We start from the raw sequence: 27,354 nt of genomic DNA on the forward strand, positions 1-27,354 counted from the left end.
ATCAATTAAGGTCAAGTCCTTGAAGAAGCTGGTAAATAGGGTTATGAGCTTCTTATGGAATCACGATTTTAATGCATCGTTCGTGCGGAAGGCCTGAGATACGGTGGGTGCTTAATGTGTTCCAGCGTTTGATGCATAATAAAGATATAGCACTTAGCCCATTAACAGCCTGGCGTAATTGGATTGCATCATGAGTGCTCCTTGCCACACCATGAAGCATGTCTGGGTCCTACTGAGTCTCAAGACTTTGGAAAGAGTAGAGTCTGGCTCTCTCAGTTCCCATCTTGCTCCTCGTCCAGCTGCTCCGCTAGAAGACTGGAAGTGGAGAGGAGGGTGTGATGGAGTTCAGTAGCTGAGTCTCACGTCCTCCCTAGAGCCATGTTATGACATTGTTCTGAAAACCCTGGCAACACCAGAAGGAACAAACTGGTTGCTGTCTAGTTGTGTATTGTTGGGACTCTTTGTCTTACTGACACCATCACAGGTGCTTAATGAACAGTCATAAATTGACTAAATGAGTGAGTGATGGCCTGGGCTGCTAGACACGGTCCCAAAGGCTGGCCGTCCCTGATGTGATCTGTAGGGAGTGTTCTTAGCCACCTTAACCACAGTTGGAACACAACCCCTCCCACCTCCCACTCTCAATCCCCCACTCCGCTCCCCTCCCCTCCCCTCTGCTGTCTATGAAGTGTCCTTCCCTCTTCAGGCAGTGCTGACTTTGGTTGTATTTATCACCAAGATCTGACCTCTTGGAAGCTAAGCAGTGTTCATTCTCTCCCTCTTTGCTGAACCTGACAAAAAGCACAAAGTGCATCGAAGCACACAGTGTGTGCAGTGTCTTCTTAGCTGGTTGATCTCTAGGAACTCGCATGTCCCACTTTAGTGGGCAGAGTGGAGCATTCCCTGAAGACCTGAACCCTGGCTCTCGCTTCCCGGCCTTCTCCATTTCCTCTAAGCCATTTGCTACTCTGCTCCAAGGCTATTTCAAGCAGCAGGTTCCTTCAAGGCCACGCCACCTTCTAAGATTGGCTCCCCCAGCTAGGCATCTATTGACAGACCCAGAGTGAACCATCTTTCTTTTCTTTCTTTCTTTCTTTTTCCTGTGTTCTGTCTCCTCCCAGACAAAGCATCGGCACACAAGGAACTGCTGAGGACCCCTCTTTTACAGCCCCAGATCTCGTCTCATAACACACAGGGGTCAGCTCCATATAATGCTAAGGGCAGAACTTTGGTCCTGCTAATGGCAGACCACGGATCCAAGTGGGACAGCAATGCAGGAAGCCAGTCTTCCCCTTTCCACTTGCTCTGCCAGGGATTCCGAATCTCAGGTAAGCAATGGAGAGGAAAGCTTCCTGTCCCCACCCCACTGTCAGGTGATGACCCGGGAGGAGGGCCTCAAGCCAGTTGGCCCAGGTTGAGGCCCAGACAACCAGACACCTCCTAGTTCCCACGGTCAGGCAGCAGGCCTGAAGCAGAAGGGTTTCATAATCCGTAATCTCACCTCTGAGGGTGCTGGTGCATAATGACCTGCCATTTGGTTCCCACATTACAATCATAGTATTTATCTATGCAAAACAGCACCTCATTAAAAAAGAAGAAGAAGAAGAAGAGGAAGAAGAAAATGCTCGTCACTATTGGCCCAACCCCTCATTAGAGTACAACACACAGGCCCTGGGTACACCCAGGGTGGGTCTAGCATCCTGGTTAGGTTTTAGCCTATCACACTAGCTCCGCCCCACCCTGGTCCCACTCCTCCTGCCCAAGCTAAGCTGCTTCTCAGATCTGTATAGTGGGAAATGACCCACAGGAGTTCTTTGTGGTTGAGAGACTCACTGGGGACCTCTTTCTTCATGAGACCTCCTCAAGAACTGTTCTATTTTAACCCCTTGCGGCCAAGCTTGCACGAACTGAGTTCATTCTCTGGCATTCACATGATGGGAGGAGAAAAGAACCGAGCCCTGGGGTTGCCCTCTGACTTCTATATGCAGTACGGTGTATGAGCATGCACAGAAAAAAAAATTCAAATGTGAAAATATTAAATGTGAATTAAAAGTCAAAAGAATGAGGAATTTCTTGAATGGTTCTTTGCCAATGGACTCCCACTCTCCCTAGTATGCCATCACCTTCTGTTGTCCCATCTTCCTTTCCTTTCCTATCCACACTCTCTGCAGTAGAAGTTAAAATGCCCTAATTACAAGTAAGCATCGTATGCTTTTCCTATTAACTGAGTAACTTCAGAGACCAATAATTAAGATGTGTGGGAAAAGTAAAAATAACAACAACAACAACACCTTCTATTCACTACCCAACATAGAAAAGGGAAATCAAAAAATCTAAAACATTAGCATGACTACTGAAGCCCCCAGATTATCCTAACACCAGAACAACAAGGCCCCCTTCCCCCACTCCAAATGTGGTGACCACCTGACTGTTTAAGGTCAATTTTTCTGAGGTTTGCCATCAGTATGCCCTTTGAGTTGGGGTCAGATCTGTGTTCTCAGCCTGGGCTCCACTCCCACACTGTACCTGTTTTGTGCCCCAGTTTCTCATCTGTCAGTGGCAATAATAATACCTGTTGCTTCCCCACTTCTGAGTGTGCAGATGAGTAAGATAAGCATGAAGATCTCGATGCATCTGGGAAGCAAGGCAATGCGCAACCCCAAGCAGGTAGGCACTGCATAAAGCAGCAGCAGGGCGGTTATTGTGGGAAGGGTATGCTGAGAGTGTTCCCTTTCCTATGCCTTGAGCCTATGCTAGCATGTGCTCCTCTTCAGCCCGTCTCCATCGGAGACTCCTATCATTGCCTACAGGATCCACACATTTCCCCCACCACCACCCCCTACCCCCCTGCCATGGGAGAATTGATTCATACACAAAATGGGCAGTTTCTCGACAGGCCTTTCCTATCTCCTTTCCTGACATTCTGTGAGTAAAAGCCGAGCTGCCCACAGAGCAAGCCCCTTGGCCATAGCAGAATCACAAAGAAGTGGGAAGATCCACTTGCTGGCATCCTTAGGGGAAATCAGCTCGAAGCAGCAGCAGCAGCAGCAGCAGCGACCCTATGCCAAGTAATATCTGCTGTTTAGACTCCCTGCTCCTGGGAAGAAGGTCAAAAGCAAAGCTGAGAACTTACAAATTGGGCAGAAAAAAAAAAAGTAAATATTCCCACATGAGGGCATGCCCACAGTGACACCAGGAAACTTCAGGCTTGGAAATCAGGTAGGAGAAAGTGGCCTACCTGTCTGTCGGTCTTACCCTGAAGCTGAACAAGGCAGGTGGAGGAAGGACAACGGGCAGGGGTAGCAAGCCTGGGCTTAGCCTGAAACACTGTCACTTTCCTGGACCAGTGGAGACCTTCAAAGCACTAAGACAGTGTAGCTGAAGAGAGCATCAAGGTCAGTAGGTCAAAGGGTTTACCGAAACAGATGTTATCTGCCTGCTATCTGAAGCTGTCCCCCATATATAGAATGCTTTTCCACACTCCAGCCAGCGAGGTGACTCGACCTGGTGAGGCTGAAGACAGCTAGCAGGCAGCACTTTGGAGCTTCTCTAGCTTCTGTCCTCCCTCTCATGGATTCACTGCTGGCTCCAGGTACTACCATTCTGTGCCTAGTGTTCAAGACAGCCATGGAGGTAGACGGTGCTCCGGGAAATATCCCCCAGAGGTGATCTAGAAGCTTAACCTCCGAGGAGCGCTGAATTGAAGCCTGGGGTCACTGAAGGATGGTGTCAGAAGTCACACACAGCCAAGAACTGAGAGTCAGGGCTGGAAAGCAGAGGGACGGTTGGGAACCTCTCTGCTGGAGGAGAAAGAGTCCTAGCTAGTGACCAAAGCACAGAGCTTACTGCTATCTATCTGACCTGGGGTGAATCACATCCCCTCTTTCTGCTCCCCTAGCTTGCTTGTCTGTAGCATGAGTGGGGTGGAGTATGTTACAGCAGTTCCCCTGGATCCTCAAGAGGGACTTTTCTTTTTTTTATTATTATTTTGGTTTTTTATTTGGTATTTATTTCATTTACATTTCCAATGCTATCCCAAAAGTCCCCCACCTGCTCCCCCACCCACTCCCCCACCCACCCACTCCCACTTCTTGGCCCTGGCGTTCCCCTGTGCTGGGGCATATAAGTTTGCATGACCAATGGGCCTCTCTTTCCACTGATGGCCGACTAGGCCATCTTCTGATACATATGCAGCTAGAGACACGAGCTCCAGGGGGTACTGGGTAGTTCATATTGTTGTTCCACCTATAGGGTTGCAGATCCCTTTAGCTCCTTGGTTACTTTCTCTAGCTCCTCCATTGGGGGCCCTGTGAGCCATCCAATAGCTGACTGTGAGCATCCACTTCTGTGTTTGCTAGGCCCCAGCATAGTCTCACAAGAGACAGCTATATCTGGGTCCTTTCAGCAAAATCTTGCTAGTGTATGCAATGGTGTCAGCGTTTGGAGGCTGATCATGGGATGGATCCCAGGATATGGCAGTCTCTAGATGGTCCATTCTTTCATCTCAGCTCCAAACTGTGTCTCTGTAATTCCTTCCATGGGTGTTTTGTTCCCAATTCTAAGAGGGGGCAAAGTGTCCACACTTTTTGGTCTTCGTTCTTCTTGAGTTTCATGTGTTTAGCAAATTGTATCTTATATCTTGGGTATTCTAAGTTTCTGGGCTAATATCCACTTATCAGTGAGTACATATTGTGTGAGTTCTTTTGTGATTGAGTTACCTCACTCAGGATGATGCCCTCCAGGTCCATCCATTTGCCTAGGAATTTCATAAATTCATTCTTTTTAATAGCTGAGTAGTACTCCATTGTGTAAATGTACCATATTTTCTGTTCCTCTGTTGAGGGGCATCTGGGTTCTTTCCAGCTTCTGGCTATTATAAATAAGGCTGCTATGAACATAGTGGAGCATGTGTCCTTCTTACCGGTTGGAACATCTTCTGGATATATGCCCAGGAGAGGTATTGCTGGATCCTCCGGTAGTACTATGTCCAATTTTCTGAGGAACCGCCAGACTGATTTCCAGAGTGGTTGTACAAGCTTGCAATCCCACCAACAATGGAGGAGTGTTCCTCTTTCTCCACATCCTCGCCAGCAACTGCTGTCACCTGAATTTTTGATCTTAGCCATTCTGACTGGAGTGAGGTGGAATCTCAGGGTTGTTTTGATCCCCAATGATTAAGGATGTTGAACATTTTTTCAGGTGCTTCTCAGCCATTCGGTATTCCTCAGGTGAGAATTCTTTGTTTAGCTCTGAGCCCCATTTTTAATGGGGTTATTTGATTTTCTGGAGTCCACCTTCTTGAGTTCTTTATATATATTGGATATTAGTCCCCTATCTGATTTAGGATAGGTAAAGATCCTTTCCCAATCTGTTGGTGGCCTTTTTGTCTTATTGACAGTGTCTTTTGCCTTGCAGAAGCTTTGCAATTTTATGAGGTCCCATTTGTCGATTCTCGATCTTACAGCACAAGCCATTGCTGTTCTATTCAGGAATTTTTCTCCTGTACCCATATCTTCTAGGTTTTTCCCTACTTTCTCCTCTATAAGTTTCAGTGTCTTAGTTTTATGTGGAGTTCCTTAATCCACTTAGATTTGACCTTAGTACAAGGAGATAGGAATGGATCAATTCGCATTCTTCTACATGATAACCGCCAGTTGTGCAGGAGGGACTTTTCAAGGCCCTCGGTGAACTCCTGACATCATAGGTAGCACTGAATTCTACCTAGGCTCCTCTTACATACATACCTATGATAGGGTTTAATGCGTGACTTAGATGTAGCAAGAGATTGACAGCAATAACAAATAATAAAACAGAGCCATTATAACAAGATGCTATAATAAAAGATATGTGGAGATGATCTTTTTTTTCCCTCAACTGTCTTGCTACAGTGTTCTAGTGCTTCTGGTAATGATGGGAGATAATGGACTGAGTTGATGTCCACGTGGTGACGTAGCATTAGGCTACAACTGACCCTCTGAAGACATATCAGAGGGAGGATCGTGTGCTTCATTTGGAGCAAGATTTCTTCACCATGCCACTCCTTACAGCCTACAATCTTAAACTTGCTCTTTCAGGAATTTTTCTATGTAATGTATGTGGGTCACAATTGGCTAGTCCAGATAACCAAAGTCACAGAAAAAAAAACAAAAACCGTAACACCACTTTCCCTCCAAGTTCCCATCACTGGAACATCCCAAGGACGAATAAGGAAGGGACCAAGCAGTAGTGTCTCTACACATGATGTTTAAGGCTACCCATGCAAAACAGAGTGAAGAACCAGAAATAGTGTTTGGGAAGCATAGTTGTGAGGTTTTCCTATCCATCACCTATACATGTGCTTCCCAGTTACACAACTCCCCAACCTCACTGTCCTATGGACACCAAGTAAGCCAATGCGCTACAAGTTGGGCAAGCCAATCCAGGGACCAGAGCATGTGCTAGCTGTATGACTTCAGACACGGCGGTTATACTCCTGCCAAGCCTGTTTCCTCATTTCTAATAATCTCTGCCTCCTCCCTGCCCCAGAAGGAAGCTGTGAGAATTCACTGAGTAATGTCTATCTACAAAGCACTTAGCTTGCAAGAGAAGAGTCCTACATAAGCAGAAGATGACGGTGGCTGTTGTGACAGCTGCTTGAGTCTCTTAGCCATTTCCCAGCCCTTTATTTGCTGCTGTTAGAGCTTAGCCTGCTGTGAGTCACTATGGTCCTGTTCCCAAGGTTTTGCTAAAAGAATTCCCCTTGAGCGTATATTCCTATCTGGCTACACAGCCAATTGAGGCGACATCAGAAAACAAGGCTAAGAAAATATGCTGTCACAACCTTCCCTAGCACCTGACTCCACTTTGCTTCTTATCTACTGGACTGTAATTTCATAAGGGTGGGAACATCTAGGCCACAATGTTGCTCAACTAAAGGGGGGGGCACCTTTTACCACCACTTAATTGGCAACAAATTTGTTGAATGACTTCCTGAGTGAAACACTGCCTAGCTGAGATTTAAGTAAAAACTAACATTTTTGAATTCTCACCATGTAAAAAGGGTACCACATACTCTTTATTTTATTTATTCAACTCAACAGCCCTATGAAATCAAACTCATATTGTGTGAATGAGCAAACTGAAGTTAACCCCTATAAACGATCACCAAGGCCATGGATAAGCTGGCCATCTCCTGTAGATGTCTTAGCCAAACTAACAGGAAGATAGCACCAGAAAAAAAACTTCTGGAACAATACATTAAACCAAACTCTTATGGGCTGGCTGGGGAAATAACTCACTGGGAATAACGTTCATTGTATAAACATGGGGACCTGAGTTCAGATCCCCACACTCATGTAAAAAGGAACTGTAGCACACACCCGCAGCCCCAGCACTGGGTCAGGGGAAGAGATGATCCCCAGAACTTGCTGGTGAGCCACTCTAGCTAAAACTGTTAGCTACAGTTTCGATGAGAGAGCCTGTGTCAAAAAAAAAAAAAAAAGTAAGGTGGAGAGAGACAGAAGACACCCAGTACCAATCTCTGACTTCCATGTACACAGCACTGGGACACATATCACGGGAGGGGGTGTTAAGGAGAGGAAAGGAGGAGTGGGAGAAAAAGGAAAGGAGGGGGAAAAAGGGAAAAAGAGACAGCTGGAGAGGAAGAAATGGGGTTAGGTAGTGGTAGCACACACCTCCAATCCCAGCACTTGAGAGGCAGAGACAAGCAAATCTTTTTGAGTTCAAGGTCAGCCTAGGCTATAGAGCAAGCTCCAAGACAGCCAAGACTACAGAGAAACCCTGTCTGGAAAAACAAAAAACAAAACAAACAAAAGAAGGAGGAGGAGAAGGAGGGAAAGAAAAGAAGTGGGAGGCCCTGGGTGGCAACTGCTGGATGAGAAAGAACACAGGTTGCAGTAGGTTCTTACAACTTTCCAAAGAGAGTCCTTGGAGCTGCGATGCCCCCTCCTGTACCTCCTCCAGCCCTGGCTCTTCTAGCCCACCTTTTCCTCCTCCAGCATCCACCCTGCATCACATACATACACACAAAGTCTCTGCCACAAGCTCTTCCCACAAATATACATAAACATACAGTCACACAAGGGCCATTCTTCACTAGTAAAGCTCAGATTCTTGGGCAGTGAGGAGTGCAGACAAGCAAGACCCCGGATGATGCAAATTATGCCGAGAGCATGGAGTGCTCTTTGCTTCAGCACTGCTGAAACTCAACAGTATATGAAATAGATTTTTGGATTTTGTTCTACATTCCCTATTAGGGACATTTTCCTCCTGTGAGCCTTATCGATGACATGTTCCCCCTGGTCCAAAGGATTGACCCACATTCAACCCCTGCATTCATTTTCTGAGCTCTGTTGACCTTTATTAGTCCTTTGATATAGGGACAATAATCTCTGGTCTGATATCTGAAGGAACTTGGGCTTTCAGAGACCTACAATAGGCCTTGTTTGAGTAGCAATCCTTAAGAAGGGCCCATGGGGGAAGTGCATATTGACTCAGGCCCTTGGCACAGGCAAAGGAATTTTTGACAGTTGAGAGGCACTTCCAGGTGAATGTAAACTCCAGGGTTTGGTGACTCCCTTCAACTGGGCCCTGATAACCACAGGGCAACCTGTTTGCAGGCTAACTACTCCTGGCTTCCCTACCTGACTCCTGGAGGAGAGTGGTGGGATTGAGTTTATGAGTACCATTTGTCCTTACTGTCAACCCGCCGCACAGTCCCCAGGAGATGGAGGTCTGTGGGAAAAAAATACTCACACTTCATTCACATAAGACCTACGAGGAGACTGCACTGAAGGAACCCCGGACCAAAGACTTGTTCTTACCCTTGGGAGCCTCATCACTTCTCTGCCGATACGTGCCATCTTACTTTTTAGGGCTTTGGTAACCAAGACGCAAAGACCAGGTGGCTTAAACAGCAGACTCATCTGCCTCACCGTCCTGGAGGCCCAGGAGCAAGCTATTTGCAGTGCTGGTTTGATCTGAGGACTCTTGGCTTGGCTTGTGCCCTCACCTGATCTTGACTTGATGTACATACACTAGTGTGAGAGGACACACTAGTCAGCAGGGTAAGGGGCTCATTTTTAAGTAATCAGCTCCTTAAAGGTCCTGTCTCCAAATACAGTCATGGCAGGGGAGGGGCACTGCAATTCAACAAATTAATCTGGGGTTGACACAGTGTATTTCATAACCCCTTGCCTTGGCTAAATCATTTCCCATTCCCTGCCTTTACTGGAGTCTACTTTCTGAGGAAAACATGTCACGTGGCTTTTTAAAAAAAGACTGTGTAAATGAACTCCATGGTATTTTTGAAGTTTTTTTGTTTTTGCTCATAATGCTTTGTTTGGCTATTTTTTGCCTTCCTGGTCTTTTGCTTATATACTATAATTTCCCATTTTGTGTTTTATGGGTGTATTTGTGTATGTGGTGTGTGTGTGTTCCTCCTGATTTTTCTATGTTTAGTTTAGTTTTGTTTTGTTTTATTCTGATTTAATTTTTTGTTTGCCTGTTGTTTTCTAAAGAGAGAGAGAGAGAGAGAGGAGGTATAAAGTTGGATGGGTGGAGAGGATCTGGGAAGAGATAAGGAAGGGGAAACTATGATCAGAGCAGATTATATGGAAAAAAAACCGTATTTTCAGTTAAGAAAAAAGGTCTGTGTGTGCCCACTGTCAGGGGCAGAGCAGGAAGCAGTGAAGAGTCCAACCTGAGCTGTTCTGGAAAAGCCAGCTGTCCTTAGGAGAGCAGCAGACACCATCCAACTAGAGACCATCCCTCCAGGCTTCTCCTTCCTTCCCAAGTAGACATTTTCAGGTAAATTCAGGTCTCTGCTTGTTAAATAAAGGAAACAAATTTCTGACTTCACAAAAATACCTGGTGGTAGCTGGGCAGTGGTGGCGCACACCTTTGATCCCAGCACTCGGGAGGCAGAGGCAGGAGGTTCTCTGAGTTTGAAGTCAGCCTGGTCCCCAGTGTGAGTTCCTAGACAGCCAGGGTTACCTAGAGAAACACTGTTTCAACAAAACCAAATAAATAAATAAATAAACAAACAAACAAACAAACACACCACAAGAGGTTTGAGATAATCACATATCATAAAATTCATACTCTTAAAGTATATGATTCAATGGCTTTTTGCTATGTTCACAGAGCTGCAGTTACTATGACTATTTAAGAATAAGAACATTTGCCTCTCCCCACTACCTTGCTGTGCCTGTCAGCAGTTACTCCCCATTTCCCCCTCCCAGACATCCATCTACTTTCTATCCACTATCATTCATGTATGTGTGTGTGTGTATATATATATATATATATATATATATATACACACACATATATATATACATATATACATATACACACTCATATATATATATACATACATATACATGTGAGTGTGTGCGTATCACACACACACACACACACACACACATATATATATATATACACATATCACATAAATGGGCTCATTCAACATGTAGTCTTTTAAAAATAACTCTTTCACTTTTCATATTTCCAAGGTTCACATATGCCACAGTGTGTATCTGCTCTTCACTCCTTTTATTGATAAATGGCATTCAACTCTATGGGCACACTGCATTCTGTTTACCCTTCATGGTTGATTCATGTTTAGACTGTTACCACTTACGGGTTATTATGATTAAAGCTTCTATGAACGTTCATGGGTTTTTTTTTTTTTTTTTTTTTTTGGTTTTTGGTTTTTTGTTTTAGAGAAAATTTTTATTTTTTTTTCCTTTTTTTTTTTTCCATTTTTTATTAGGGATTTAGCTCATTTACATTTCCAATGCTATACCAAAAGTCCCCCTTACCCACCCACCCCCACTCCCCTACCCACCCACTCCCCCCCTTTGGCCCTGGCGTTCCCCTGTACCGGGGCACACAAAGTCTGCGTGTCCAATGGGCCTCTCTTTCCAGTGATGGCCGACTAGGCCATCTTTTGATACATATGCAGCTAGAGTCAAGAGCTCAGGGGTACTGGTTAGTTCATAATGTTGTTCCACCTATAGGGTTGAAGATCCCTTTAGCTCCTTGGGTACTTTCTCTAGCTCCTCCATTGGGAGCCCTCGTTCATGGGTTTTGTGCTGACATATGTTTTCTATTCTCCTAGATATATGCTCAGGAATAGCATATGCTGGCCATATTCTTAACTCTGTAAGGAACTGCCAAATTGCTTTATTTTTTTAAGACATACACACACAAACACCAATACTGTACAAGCAGATATGAAGTCTCTAGTTTCTCTTCATCTTCCTAAAAACTTGGTATTAGCTCCATTGTCTACTCTAATGGTTGTAAAGTGCTATCTCCTTGTGGTTTTGAAGTGCACAGGCCTTGTGTTGAGCTTCATGCACTTTTGCTGAGGTATATACTATCAAATAACCACACTCAGGCTGACAACCTTCCTTCAGCCCACCTCCCTTCCTACCCAAAGGAATAAATGCTCAGCATGTTCATAAGTTCATTGTCTATTCTTTATCCCTTATATGTGTGAACACACATGTGTGTGCAGGAATGTATCATAGCACACATGTGTAGGTCAGAGGACAGTGTGAGGGAGTCAGTGCTTCTCTTCCTTCCACTGTATGGGTTCCAGGCTTGGCAGGAAGTGCCCTTCCTGAGCCGTTTCACCTGACCCTTATCTTCCTCTTCTCAATGGAATCATCGTCTATGCTCTTTTACTCCTAGCTCTATCACTGAAAAAAGTAATACCTTTTTATTTTACTTTTTAAAGTATTATATTGAGCCTATCAGTTGGTTTTTTCTTTGTTATTTCCCTCACACAATAATGCAATAATCTATATATCCATTATCATATCAGTAGACATTTGAGACACTTGTGTTGCTACAGTTTGGGGTGATCATGAGTACAGCTGCAGTAACACTCTTGTATATTTCTTTGGGAAGACGTGTGAACTCAGTCCTCCTAGGACCTAAGGCTTGGGTGTATACCAGGCGATGGGCTGTTGGGTAACTACAGCTTCAGATATTGTCAGTTTACCACAGTGGTTGTGCCAGCTGACACCCACACCAGAGTGCGTGTTTCAAGTCCCTGCACAGCATCCTAAGCACACGAATACACTCTTCTTCTTAAATACTCATTTTAAGTTCAATCTTATTTTGCTCTGGTAATATTGGTTTCTTGTCTTTGCTTTCTGTTTGTTCCGTTCTATCTTATTTGATTTTGTTTTGCAGTTTCGGGGTCAAATCCAGGACCTGTGCTCCCTAGGCATTGAGTTTTATAGTTACTACACCCCTAGAATTCAGGGGCCTTTCTCATATACTGTCTCTAGTAACTAATCACGCTGAGCACCTTGTGCTTTGATTTGAATCTGGAACTTAGCTAAAGTGATCCTTTAGCCTTCGTTACTGGGTACTTACTAGAGAGTCCAAGGATTGGGGTCCCTGTCTCAGGCTGCCATATCTTTTAGCACCTGGGGTCATACTATGATCATTAAAAGGAGGCCTAATATGAAGTCATTAAGTTGGAGTATTTTCAAATTGCCAATGCTTTATTTCCAATGCCTAGAACATTCTTTCTAACACATCCTTAACCCAAAAAAGGGAGAATGTGCTCCTCAGGGAACTGCAAAGCCAATGGTAGCACAGCAGTTGACCTTCAAAGTACAGAGGCAGGCGGATTTCTGAGTTCAAGGCCAGCCTGGTCTACAGAGTGAGTTCCAGGACAGCCAGGGCTATACAGAGAAACTCTGTCTCAAAAAACCAAAAAAAAAGTTTAAATCAGAGGGCCTGGAAAACGGCTCGGTGCCGACTCTGCAAGCATGAGGACCAGGGTTCAAGTCCCCAGCATGTACATTAAACGTCAGACCATGCCCTCCTATAGCCTCAGCACTGGGGAACCAAGACAGGAAGAACCCACAAGCTCGATAGTTAGCCAGCCTAGCAGAAATGACTCTTTTCTAACTCACTGAGAGACCAACTCTATGTCAAGTCAACAAAGGCAGAAAATGACAGAAGCCAACACCACCCAATGTCCTGTTCTGGCTTATGCATGCACAGGAGTGTGCATATCTACACTCAGATGCATACAACACACATTCAGCACACACACACACACAGAGAGAGAGAGAGAGAGAGAGAGAGAGAGTTAAGCGTCAATGATATTATCATCTAGACCAGTGGTTCTCAACCTTTCTAATGCTTCGACCCTTCAACACATTTCCTCATGTTGTGGTGACCGCCAACCATAAGATAATTTCATTGCTACTTCATAACTGGAATTTTTCTTCTATTATGAATCATAATGTAAATAATTTTGGAAATTTAGGGTTGTCAAAGGGTCATGACCCACAGGTTGAGAAATTCTGGTCTAGTGTTAATAGATGTTTAAGTTGGTGCATCTCTCTTCTTCAATAGAAGAAAATGTTTTCTCTATAGCTTAAGAGGAAGAAGAATTAAATCATATATACTTCAAAGAAAACATGCTCTGCCTTCAAGTCAGAGCGAAGGGAGGGGAACAGGGAAGTCATAGAAGACCCCTTGAGCTAATTCCACATGGGAGGGGCCCTGTGAGGACTAGGAACTGTAATAACTAAGAGGAAGAGGCCACTGGTGAGGGGACAATGAGGCTCCAATCCCTGATGCTGTGCCCACTGTCTAGAGCTACAGAAAAATGAACGCTTGGTTTGTTCAATGTAACAGTGGTTACCCAGCACTTAGGGGGTGACCAAGAGAGGACCCAGGGTTATCCCAGCTACATAGCAAGTTCAATACCAGCTTGGGCTACGTGAGACCTTGTTGGAAAACAAAACTAAAGCTCAAACGAACAAGCAAAAAAAAAAAAATGCCCGGGTTCTTGGGTAGAGGGATTTCAGGCCTTGTGGGTAAGGCAAAAATGAGAGTTTCTAGGTCAGATCAGTACAATAAGACCCTCCCACCTAGCAATAAACCCTCACTGCCTCTGCCCAATAAACACCACTGATATGGTTAGGTTTTATTAAAATACTGAGGCAGAAGAGTAATCCCCACACTAGCGCAAACAGAAGAAATTATCCCACAGCCTCAATCAGATACTAAAATAATTTTCAATGTGGAAAAATTTTTCTTAATAGGAAATGGAAAGTTACAGATATAGAATCATGTCGTCTTAGCTGGAAGGGACCTTGGAGGTCATCGGTGGAACCTCGTGCCTCCTTCTGTTGTTTGCATTACAACACCCTTGCTGTCTTCTGCTTACAGTCCTGAGACTGAGCCCTTTCTCAGCACCTCCAAGGAACTTCCCCACTCGTAGTTGGGCAATGGGTAGTTCTTAAGTTAAACCAAATACTCACTCTGGAAACTTCTACCCTTCAGTCATAGTTTGAATAAGTTTATTCTCTCTGCTGCATGAGCAGTACTGTGAGTGTGGCAAGCATATGAATCCGGTGGATGGATCTTCTTCCAAAGTTAAGTATCCCTCCTCCCTCCAAATATAAACATAAGCCTTGGTCACGAAGAGCATTCAACAGTGACATAGAGCCTTTCCCATGGTCTTCTCTTATCTGGACCCCCACAGCAGGGGTCAGGGAAACACACTTCTCTTGAGGATGGCCCAAAGGTACACAGGGTGCTTCCATGGCCCCGTGATTCTCTCAGGGGAGAAGAGCTAGCAGTCACACACTGTCAATAAGTAGGATGAATTTTTTTAAGGGTTTTTAAAAGTTTGAGTATTTTTAGAAAATGAAAGCAACATAAGCCCAACCAGTTCAACCAGACAAGACTGTGTTCCTACTAACTCAGCCATCTGTTCTAATTTACTTTAGGTATTTTCCAGTCCCCTGAAGAATGGCCGAGTATTTCCATCAGATAACCATAGGCCCATCCATGAGTTCTGTTTTTGTCTACCTGGGTCAAGTGATCCAGACCATCATGGAAAGAAGACATGGGCATTTCAAGAAAAAGCTGGCCACAAGATCATGCCAACCTTCAAAGCTGTGAAGCTGGGCTACCCACTATTCCATGCCTTACAGCTCACCACCCAGGAACACATGCACTCTCGTGTGCAGACACACACACACTCACAAACACATGTATATGTGCATTGCATACACACATACACACACAAGCACATATATATGTGCATTTCATACACACACACTCACAAGCACGTGTATATGTGCACTTCATTCTCTCTCTCTCTCTCTCTCTCTCTCTCTCTCTCTCTCTCTCTCTCAAGATCTTGCCTATTAGTTGTCCCTCTCATATTCAGCTATCCATCAGGAGCAAGAAAGAAAAAACAGGCCTTTCCAGGAAGACTCCTAGAATCTCCTTGCAGGCTGGACGACTTTATGGTAGAGGTAATTGTGAGCAGCCGACAAAGCAAGGCAAAGGTCTTATTTGGTTAGTCAAGCCCAGTTTACACCCTTTGTTCAGTCAGCAAAAGCAGTGTTAATTAACCAGGACCAGAAAATTTGAATAGACTTTTTGATAAACAAATCTGTGAAGATAGTCTCAAATCATAATGGCTACAAGTACTATTTCTTTTTCTTGTTTTTGTTTAATTATTAGATATTTTCTTTATTTACATTTCAAATGCTATCCTGAAAGTTCCCTATACCCTCCCTCCGCCCTGCTCCCCTCCCCACCCACTCCCACTTCTTGGCCCTGGCGTTCCCCTGTACTGGGACATATAAAGTTTGCAAGACCTAGGAGCCTCTCTTCCCAGTGATGGTCAACTAGGCCATCTTCTGCTACATATGCAGCTAGAGACATGAGCTCTGGGGTACTGGTTAGTTCATATTGTTGTTCCACCTATAGGGTTGCAGATCCCTTCAGCTCCTTGGGTAATTTCTCTAAGATGTTATGCAAGAATCTTTCTTTATCTATAAACCAGGGTCTGTCACAGAGTCACAGAGATACATGTTCACAGGGATATATGTAATTTTTCCTTCTAAGGCAAGGTCTCACGCTATAGCCTAGGCTAGCCCAGAACTCAGCAATACTCTTGGCTTGATTTTTAATTCCTTGAAGGAAATTCTATATAATGCCAAAACCAACTGTCAAAATAATACTATTGGGTCTTTCTGAGAAAAGGTACGGCAGACTGAAGCACTGTAGACAGTCTTCTTCCTGATTTCTTTTTATATCCCCATGCAAATGCACAAAAGATAAAACTGCATTTTAGAGCCAAACTATCCTGCTTCCTTTTAAGTCCCACATTAAAACAATTTGAGGATACAACAGACGTCCAACCACATCGGGGAATGGTTATGAGATGCCAGGAATCTGAGATAGCTCCTCAACCTAGTCAATGAACCATAAACACTAACCTTTGGCCAGAAACCCTGCTGACATTACATGGTCCCTATGAGTGTGGACATTAGCTGGTCCATATGAGTGTGGTAAAAATGTGGAAACACACCCCTAAAAAGGAGGAAGATGTTAGAGAGCCAGGCATCTATCTCTCTGATGTGTGTGTTCTCAGAGAAGGCCAGCTCCAGGGGGACGGGAAATGACCAACCTTCATTTGGGAGAAAAAGAGGTTTCCTCTCTGGATCCTCCTGGGTTATGGTAGAGCCAGTTCTTCAGGGCTCTCCTTCTTCCTCTTAGCTGTCATTGCGTGGCTGTGGGAGGGCCATTCTCAAGGATGCTTGCTAGCTAGCTACACTGTTTAATGGGGGGAATGGGAGAAGGCCCTTCTGAGAGCAGCGAAGACATGACAATTCCCTCCACAGCCTTCACAACACAAACTACCCTACAACGTTCCACAAGGGCTGCCAGAGAAGGGGCTGGACTCCAAGTGTGTTGGAAAGATCTGCAATGTATTGCTCCATCCGAAAGCTGCTCCTCCATTTAACTGTGGGCTTCTAAAGGTTGAAATCAACTGTAAGGAGGATTCAACTTGAGCATTCCTTGATAGCCTCTTCTTTTAAGGCTCTTACAATGATGGGTGGGAGATGCTAGAGTTACCATCCTCCAGGGGGACTGGCAACAGCTTACAGCAAAACTCTCACAGTTTACCAGACTTCTTCTCTCTGCTTTCTCAATACTCGTGAGCTGTGGGATCTGAATGTCCCTCGAATCTCTGTTTTCTCATCTATAAAATGGGGCTGCAATCCTCCTCAGGATGATTCAAAGACTCCTTAGATGAAGTCTGCATTTCGCCTTAGTACCTGTCACTGAGCTCCAGGAAGCACTGTCTATTGTTGTGTAATCTATGTCTCCTTGCTGATTCATTCATAAGCTCGGGGGATTTGTGTAGAAGAAAAGAAGTCAGGAAAGTCAGTGATTCTGCAGGTAGGCAGGGTCAGATTTCAGAACACAGGAACTGCTCTCAGGAGGTAGAGAGCTGGGATTCACGGGGCTCCTGCTCTTGCGATTCTCCCCGAAGACCGAAACTGTTAAATGTTAGCTGTGGTATGGAAAGGACCAGGTTCATTAAGGTACAGCTGAATTCCAGCATCACTTCCCTCTACCATGTTGCCATGGAAATGGTACTCAGAAAACAAAACAAGAAGTTTGAAAAGCCATTACACATTTGGGGTAATTTTAAAAGTGCCATATTTCCTTTCTATAACCAGTTGTATTTTAAAAGCAAGACCGTGCTTTATCATCATCATCACCATTACTATTATTTATTGTAAGATGGTGTCTAGGCTATCCTCAAATTCATTAGTTCAGGCGATCCTCCTGCATATGCCTTGACTACTGGTACCACCTGTGTACCACTACGCAAGGCTGAGAACTCACGTTTAAAGAAAATTAAAGCACCCTTTAAAACTTTTTCTTTTCTTTTTAAATTAGGCAACTATATCACAAAGTTTGGCAACCAAAAGATTAATAAAAGTTGTCATTCTGACATATATGGTGGTGCAGGCTTATGATCCCAGCTCTTTGAGGACTGAGATAAGACGCTCCAGAGTTGAAGGTGAAACTTTGTCTCAAAAACAGTCTGAACCAAGGAGCCTGGAGCTGACTCAGCAGCTAAGAACACTTACTGCTCTGCAGGTTCAGTTCCGCACCCACATCAGGCGGCTCACAATTCCAGTTCCCAGGCATCCACAAGTGATGCTCATAAACTCACACAGAGGCATACACATGCACACATACACATAATTTTTAAATCTTTTTTTAAAAAAAGACTAAAAAAATAAATAAATAAAAATTAAGAGCCAAAACTTCACCATCCTAAGACAGCCACTGCCTTCACTGAGGTGTCTCTTGAAATGAACACACTGTGAATACCATGTAATGACTTTTTTCACCAGTGCTCCCTTCCCAGTCTCTAGAATCTTTTACTGGCTTGTTATTAAACTAATAAAGGAACCATACACATACAAATCAAGAGGAGAAAAGCAAAATATACGTACTTCAGAGATTCTGTCAAATGAATATAGGCTGCCCCATGGCCTTTACTAACTTTGTGTGTGCCGGACAGACACCACGTCTTAACTAACATCAGCAGGAGTAGGGAGGGAACCTGGCCTGTCTCGCTTTCCTTACAATACATTTATCATTTCCTTGGATTTTCATTCCTGGATTAGTGCCATTTGTGGTTGTTTCACACCCAGAAATCATTATCAACAGACCTGAGGAAAGGCAAACAAAAAGATGAGAGGTAAGTTGGCTATGGGGGAAAAAAACTGTCTGGTATGCTTAGCATATATCTATTAAGGAGTCCAAATGTCAGTGTTGGCCTTTGTAAAACTAAAGAGAAAAAATATCAAAAATCAAACAAGCCGGGTGTGGTGGCACACGCCTTTAATCCCAGCACTCGGGAGGCAGAGGCAGGCAGATTTCCAAGTTTGAGGCCAGTCTGGTCTACAAAGTGAGTTCCAGGACAGCCAGGGCTACACAGAGAAACCCTGTCTCGAAAAAACGAAAAAACAAACAAACAAAAAAAAATTCTATTTTCTGAAATGTGTGAGAAGGGGAAAAGTGAAAACCGATCATGATGCTGTTTCACACAGAAGACATGGAGCCTTAAAACTCTCTGCAAGCTAATTCATGCTGGCAGAGAATGAAAATAATCTCACAAAGTCGGGGGTATGCCTAGCTAGGAGGTGGGGTTACCAGACAAGATCCAAGAGGACATTCCGTTGAATTTTAATTACAGACCAATAAAAATTCTTACCTGTTCATAATAAATACAAACATAACAATTTAATTTTTGACACTAAAACTCCCATTCCCAGAGCCTGTCTCCAGGTTGGGAGGAGCTTCACCCTGGTCCCATCGCAACCATAGGCTCTACATAAGCAAGTGCAGTACCAGGTCGTGACTTAATTGAATAGATGCCTAAATCAAGACACACACACACACACAAACAGACTGGTCCCAGCATTCCTTAGCACCTTCATTTTCCTTGTAAGGACTTCTTAGCATCCCTTTACCCTACAGCTGGACCCAAGGGCTTAATGAAAGTTGGGTCCCATGAACAGCTATGAAGATCGCTCACCAGTCTGACAGCTTTTCTAGGGCAACAACCATGCCCTCTTGTTTTCAAGTGCTTCCTACCTCTCCGTACAAACTGTGGTTTCATCCGTTACAGGTCTTTTCCCTATGGTAGTTCCATGTGGGGAAAAAAAAAAAAACATCTTTTAATACATGGTCCTGTGCAGATAGGTGAGCAGGGACTGACCGGCACACACACTCACTAACTTTGGCCCGCATGAGTTTAGGAATCAGATAAATGTTTCACTCCTGCTCAGGAAGTAGCTGGGTCATGAAATCAGATATGGGAGGATGTTGGTCCATGGGAGGGCCCTCACAATAGGGACTGTGAGGAGTGGGGGAGACGGGCTTGCAAGTCTGCCCTGGGGGTTGGTGTGCAAATATGGACAGCCAGAGGAAGTCTTGGCCTCCAGGTGTGAAAAATGTCCCTCTTGGAGATCAAGAGTTCAGCCAAAGTTTGTTGAGTTGCTCTGTGAATTTTAAAGAGTAAAAAGTGACCTGGGGAACATTTCTGATGAACTTTCCTTAATGTGGTTATCCCGTGGTTAAAATTATAACAGTTTCTGGGAGTGAGCCTAACGAGTCAACACACTGAATTCAGAAAATGTCTCCTGATTGCCAGAGAGTGGGCTCTGTTTTGCCTAACCCCATGCTTTGCTCGAGGTAGGTTCGTAGCAAATGCTAGCTGAATGCCCTGAAACACACAAATGAGTAGTTGGGGGACAATCCATTCTTCTTGGGCCTCTGAACCTAGAATCAGAAAGCAGGAAGCAAACCCCAGAGCAGACAGGGCTTTACCACACACGGGTCTTGTGATCTGCACTCCGTGACCTTCAGCTGCTGTGGCTGCGGATGGGATAATACATCGCCTTAATAAGCAGTTTGGAAGAGCAAGGGCGATTTCGTATCTGAAAGCCCTCTGTGATTGACAATAGGCTGTTGTACAGATCTAAGATAATCAGAAAGGATTCCAAGCCCAGTTCTCCTCCACCTTTAGCTGTGCGATCTTGCTCAAGATAGTTAACCCACCCAGACTTCTCATCTGCACACAAAAGGGACGTGAGGCCTATGCACTTGAAAGAGCCAAGATGACCTTTCTCCTCCTGTTATTTTCTTTCCCCTGGGATGTCATTCTCTGTGTTTTCTAAACAGACTAGTACATTAACTAGGTGATATGTGAGCCCTTGATGTGCCTGTGATTATTATTATTTAATGACACTCATTAAAGCAGGCTGACTTCTGATTGGCCATAGATCTCACTCACACACACACACACACACACACACACACACACACACACAGCAGCTGCGGTGGCCTCTCAGGACTGCTTCCTTATCAGGACCCTGCCACCCAGGTGTTTCCTCATCTTAGAATCCACCCTCTAGGTTTCCTCAAATTGTGTCTTTCAGATGGTACCCACCCTGACCTGGTGAGTGACAGGAAGTACTTCAGAGTGATGGCCCCAGCCACCTCTCAGGAAAAACACAGTGACCTCCCACACCCAACCTCCACTTTCAGGGCCTCTGATAGAAGCAGAAGCTTCCAGAAACAGCCATGAGTCCCATATATTGTCTCTAAGACCTGTCTGTCTAAAATAGGAAGGTTGATTTTTGGCTTTGATTTTTATTTTCTTTTTAAGACAAGTTCTCATATAGCCCAGGCTGGCCCTGAGTCAAGGATAGCCCAACTGTGATGTTCCTACCACCACAATACTGGGATTACAGGCTTGTGCCATTCAAGCCCAGTGTGTGTGGTGGTAGAGAACAAACCCATGGTTTCCTGCATGCTAGGTAAGCACTCCACCTACTGAGCTACATCCCCAGCCCCTGGTGTGTGTGTGTGTGTGTGTGTGTGTGTGTGTGTGTGTGTGTGCGCGCGTGCGCACGCATGTGTACATATTTTTAAAACTCCTAAATAGTGTGCTGACTTACACCACTCATGCATGCTCTTTATTATGCACCCTCAGTCTCCTTTGGAAGATGTCACACTACACTTTCAGAGACATTATAGAAGGTTTGTCTGTCAGTGCCAGGTCAAAGCCCCACAGGTTAGGGTCCCAGAGAGGATCACACCAAGAGTCCCAGTACCTCCCTCTCACTTCTATGGACGTGCTGGGACCTCACATCCCAAAGTCCTGGGACCAAGTCTCCTGGCCTTATCTTTTCTTTTCACTGAGCCTCCATGCTTGTGTCCACCATGTGGACAGCTTTTAAGCCCCTCTCACAAAGCCTGGTGCTTGAGACAAAGTTAGCCAGGTTCTGCTCTTTGTCCACATTTCAACAACTCTTCTGCCTGATATTAAAAATAGCTTTGTCTGGTCGAGTGAGATCAGGCCAGGAGACAGGCGCCTGCTGTTCTAATCTCAGCCTCACAAATAGCTCTTGATGCGCTTGAGTTTCCCTCAGCACCTTCAGGGGCTCCGACTGCAACAGGGGCCTGCTTAGTTACCTCTGAAGGTGAGATTCCTCTATGCTGCTCCTGAGGTCCACAAGAGGCCTGTGCACGTGCACACACACACACACACACACACACACACACACACACACACACACACATTCCTGTTACGGACCTTTTTGGTGCCTCAGAACTAAGCCGCCATTGAGAGCATTCACCACACTCCGGGTATCCTATATTTCCCAGGCCAGAACCTACAAAAGCGTCCCTTGAGAGTTAAACTCAAACATCTATAGTAAACAGGCTGCCCCTCCCTGTCTGCCCCCTCCTCCATTCCCCACCCCTAATTCCACCTCCCTGTCTTTCCCCCAAGCCCATCTTGTACTCTGTGAAAAACCATAGACCCTTTGGTTGCCAAGGGAACCAAGCCTTTCATTCTGTTCCAGTGACTGGCTGGTTGGGGCTGAGGGGTAGGGCAACAACTGGTGCCCAGACCTTTGGAGCACACACACCCCCTCACAATGCCCCCCTTTTTTTCAAAGGAGGAGGGGTGGATTGCACCCCAGTTGCTTTTTCACCCAAGCCCAGCTGGGTGAGACAGAGCCCTTGGGCTCTCAGGAGTTCCTTGGCTGCCACTTCGGGGGGAATCCATGCTCCCCAGGCCCTTCTCTGGCCCTGGCCCTTTCCAGAGGACAATAGCCTCCACGCAAGGGAAAATTCCATCGCCCAGGGTTCAAGTCTCCAAGGAGTTGCTGGGGCCTCTGTTTAGCCTAGAGTGGGCTCTGAGGAGCCGCTGCAGCTGTCTGGCTTGTTTCCCCCTCTTGCTGTGTTTTCTCTTTAACCCCTGAGCTGCCAAGGGGCTGTTTTACCCCAACCCCCAGACAGTGCCTGGGAACTAAGAGAGGAAAGAAATAAGGCTTTGTTCCCTGGGGGAACTAATTGGGAAAGAGCAGCAGTGTGGCCTACAGGGAGAACACTCCCACCTCTGCACATCTTCACTGAAACCAGCAAGCAGGAGCTAGGAGCAAGGGGCTACAGAAAACCAGGGCTGCTCAAGCTGCTGAGAGCCATTTTTCTCAAACTCGGAAGACGTTGGGTGGGTGTGGGGGGTGGAAAGCTGCAAAGGTCTCCATCTTCCCAGCTCAAGGCCCTAAGCCAACACCTGCTTTTCTCCCCCTGCTGTTTCTTCCAAGATCTGCACACACACAAAAAAAACAACAACTCTGGAATAAAAATAGAAACTGGGGAGACCAAGGCATCCTGTTTCAAAATACTAGATTGGTAAGTGAGAAATATCTAGCAACCCCATGTCAATGCTTAACCTCTAAAAACCAGTTTTTTGTTTAGGAATTTTACTTCATTGCACATCAGTAGCAATCAATACAAAGGTTTTCTCACAAACCAAAAGTTCTGCTATGTATCTTAAGATGGGGCGAATTCTATGTACAGATCCTTAAGGTACTGAAACATTATTCTGACCCCTATAGGAGTAGAATACATTTCTAAGCAACCATCAATGCTTCCACGTATGCAGCCAAGCCAGCCAACCATGGCCATTGATCAAGAACATTTGAGAAAAGAACTTACTCTCACACTGAGACAATAGTGCAAAGATTGTCTCCGTGCTGGGAAACACCTCCTCCCCTCTCCGGGAAGGAGAGTTCTGATCCAGATATGAAGACAGCTGGGGTCTAACACAGAACTCAGAGGTTCACCCTGGCCCTAGGAGAATACAGATTGGTGCACACAGCAGGGAAGCCCAGGCCTGTTGGGTTCCTCCTGCTCTCAGCAGCCACATCTCCGGTTCACCCTCTAGTACCCGATCCTGTTGACCCACAGCCCCACCCCCACCCTGTCCTGCAGCAGTCTAGCCTTTCTCTGTTGTGGCAAGGCTGCATTTTTCCCCCAGGAAACTATTGTGCAAAAAAAATGAAGCAACACAAAGCACAGAAGTGTACATGAGCCTTTTAGGGTTCACATCTAAACCAGAGGAATTTCTCAACAAAAGCATTGAGAGGAAGGTGAAATCAACCCGACACTCAGAACACTTGAACTGGGCTGTAGCCCCTAGTCCCAACATTTCATACTCTCTCCATGCGTGCGATCAAGCAGATGGAGCCCTGGCTCCTGACCCTCCATCCACACTCCCGTTAAGAGCTTCAGTGGCCAGAACAGACACTGAAAAAGTCTATGGGGAGTAGATTTTACTCACAGCTCTGAGATAGATCATCTCAGAGGTGGGCATGCTGCTGCATATCATAACTAAAATAAACAAAAAACAAAAAAACAAAACAAAACAAAAAACCTATCCCCACACAAACACACACAAGTGTTGACTCCGCATTGGATCATCTCCATAATTTCTTTTAGCTCTAAAGAAAGAGCTGACTGTTGAGAGACTGGCCAGGGCTAGGGTGGAGCCTAAATGTGCCATGTTCAGAGCAAAGGCTTTGACTAGTGCCAGATCCTTTTCAAGTTGAATAGCATGGAAGAAAGCTAACCGACCCACCAGAATAATAATAGCTAGCACTGATGGGGCCACAGCGCAGGAAGGCTGCTCTCTGGATTTCGTGTGTGTTCATTTATATTTCACTTCATAATAACCCTATGGGGCACTAGCATTCTATCTTATGGAAGAAAGGAAAGAAAGGAAGGAAGGTAGGCTACACATCAGGAAGTGCAAGGACAGCAACTACTGTCACCCAGAGACTGCCCCACCCAATCAGGAATCCTAGACGAAATTGCCTAGGATTTTGGCCCCACTGTCCCAAGAGAAGAAATATGCAGAGGCCCTTGTGGATGCTCAAAGACGACACATGTGATCGATCTGGCATCTGTAGCTGGGAATCAGCAGATGACCCTATTTCCCACTCTGGTTCTGCCCTTCTAGAGATGAGCACTGCCCGCTGCCCCAGCTCCTGGGCTCTGTAGTCCCCACTGCTCAACTCAGATCTCTCGGGTACCTGCTTGTCTTTGTATTCTATAGAGTGTGATGGCTGCTCCAGGAGCTGTCGTGAGAATGGGACCACAGAATCGGAGCAAACCTGATTAACTAACTACTCACCGCACACATGAGACTTAGTCTGCACGTTCCAGTGTTTTGGGAAATATGTGCTGTATTGAAATGTGTCTATTTGGGCCATGAGTAAGTGCAGGGGGAGGGGGAGGAACGACAGACGCCTTTTCTGGCTAATGAAATGAGGTTTCATGGAAGAAGACTCTTAGTCACACTTCCCGTTTCACACTGACCTTTTAAAAAGGAAGCCCACAAGTCAACCTGTGCTAAGGCCTGCTTACAAAATCTACCCACAGGTATAATAAAGATGATCTAAATAAAGCCCACAGCCGGCCCAGCTTCACCTGAATCAGTGGAAATAACAAGATCACTGAGGAGGACTGATGGCTAGAGATAAAGGACATGGTGGTGTTCTATAAACTACAAATAACAGGGACACATGAGAAATGCAGATGGTTGATAAACAGGAATCCGAGCAGAGAGGGCAAATAAAGGCATCAGACAGGCACAGCATTGGTCTCTATGTACTTAGGGCTTCCCCTCTAGTTATAAAAGAGGGGCCCTAAAAATTAGGAGAGACGCTTGGAGTGACCTCAAGAGAGGTCAATGATGGCTAGGTTGTAAATGTAATTGCGCCAATAAGGATTACTGAGCCTACAGAGAGGACCAAATGATAACAAGAGACTTGAAACATTGGTGTGAGACGCTCAGAGTGTCCTGGAGAACACAGCAGGAGCAATAGCATGGAAGCTCTTGAGGAATGGAATGAGAGGCCAGGAGAGCCGGGCCAGCAGGTGGAAGAACCTAGGTTCTGACCATCCAGCCAACTCATTGCCACCTGTGCCCTGCTTCCCTACCTCTGTCTGTAACACCCTCAATTTCCCAATAATTCTTCTGTTGTCCTTCTTGTTGTGGTGGTTGTTGAACCCTCTACATTGTCATTAGAGGGCTGCAGAGGAATGAGCACTATAGATGTCTCTCCTGGAAGTTGACATTTGATCCCATCCATGCTTGTATTAATGGCCGAAGAACAATAGTTTTCCAATTATCAATGACTATGCAATAAACTACCTCAAATCGGGTGCTGTAGCAAACCCATTCATTTTCTCCTATTCACAGATTTCAGAGTCAGAAATTTACAAAGGGCCCTACAAGGGATAGCCCTCTCCCTCAACCATGTCAGCAGGGGAGGGTAAAATACTGGAATCTAGACTTACCAATAGACTTCTTCATGCACTGTCTCAGACCTCCTTGATTCTGACACTTGGTTTCCCCCCACCCCCCAGGACTGAAGAAGTGCTTGTGGCCTGTCCTAGTGCCTCGCGCTTCTTGTAGCATGGCATCTGGGTTCCCCACATGCATTCCAGGAGGGCCAGACAGAAGCTGTGGGGTCTTATATAGCCAAACCCAAAAGTCACAGAACATCACCTTCTGCATGTTTTACTGAGCAAAGCTTTACCATCCTGGAGAAACTTATACGGCACCTCTTAATAAAAGGGAACGTCCAAGATTTTCTAGCAGCCATGGAACACTGGAGCCTACCAGATCTCTTGGAATCCATAGCTTCTGACACAGTTGGGGTGGTGCCCGGCTGACAGGCTATGCAGGGGTATTTTGTTGTTGTTGTTTTTGTTTTGTTTTGTTTTTTAATGGCAATGCCCAGAGGCCTCAGACATTCCTGCAGAGGACATGAGTACGCCTGTGGTGAACCCAGAAGGATCTCTTCTGAAAGGACAGAGATTCCGGGTGGGGAGGTGGGAGGAGAGGGAGGGTCATTACAGACTCCTGAGGAAGACAGAAGTTTAGTTATCAAAACTGGAGCCTGCCTGAGGTCAGAGTGACAGCATGTGACATGATGCTATCAAAGACATGGCTAGGCCTCAATCCTTCCTCCTGAGATTGTGAGAGTTTGTCAAATGTCCTTCAGAATCATGAGTACTGAGATTCTGGCACATTCCTGATCTGTCAAATAGGACAGTGTTTCCCCAGGTTGAGTAAGTCATACTTCCCTATACTAGAGACTGACCCTGAAGCACCTTGGCAAGCAAGCATGGCTGAGGTACTCTATCCCTTCTGACTTTTATCTGGAGAGAGGGTCGAAGTCACCCAGACTGGCCTCCAGCTCATGATCTTTCTGCTTCATCCTGCCACTTTCTTGGGATCGCAGGCAGGTACACTGTACCCAGCTGCAAACACATCTTTGTTTACACACATACACACACATTAGGAATTAGTGTGGATCTCACCCCGATTGGGAATAGGATAGAAACATAGAAAAAGGAGAAATCAAATGAGGGAATCTTAGAATTGTTTCTACCTTCCTTATAGAGATGCCAAAGAGGAGAATGCCCCTGGCCAGGTGGTTTGAGGTGGTCCAAGCCTGCAGCAGCCTGCCTGTCAACACTTCATTTCTGTCGTGCTCCAAGAAAAGTCCCCTTTCTTTCAGAAAGTAAAGTAAAATGTTTGCATTGATCTGGTGACAATCAGAGGCTGAGGCTGTTTTATCTCACAGGCTGGAAATATTTGGGACCTGGAAGTTC

The 27,354-nt window shown here is 45.3% G+C and overlaps 1 long non-coding RNA gene across 2 annotated transcripts in view, besides 1 other annotated feature; it reads right to left on the bottom strand.

The window, feature by feature from the left end:
- Positions 1–27,354, bottom strand: part of Gm36660 — a 67,637-nt gene that overhangs the window by 21,863 nt on the left and 18,420 nt on the right. The window lies entirely within an intron of this gene.
- Positions 19,695–24,840: an enhancer, noted in NCBI's record as "VISTA enhancer mm1469". NCBI's record gives its function as "enhancer in: neural tube[5/5] | hindbrain (rhombencephalon)[5/5] | midbrain (mesencephalon)[5/5] | forebrain[4/5] | branchial arch[3/5] | heart[5/5]" and the evidence as "EXISTENCE:transgenic organism evidence [ECO:0001131][PMID:17130149]".

This window comes from Mus musculus, chromosome 12 (genome assembly GCF_000001635.26).
Source record: "Mus musculus strain C57BL/6J chromosome 12, GRCm38.p6 C57BL/6J".
Classification (NCBI taxonomy): Eukaryota; Metazoa; Chordata; class Mammalia; order Rodentia; family Muridae; genus Mus; species Mus musculus.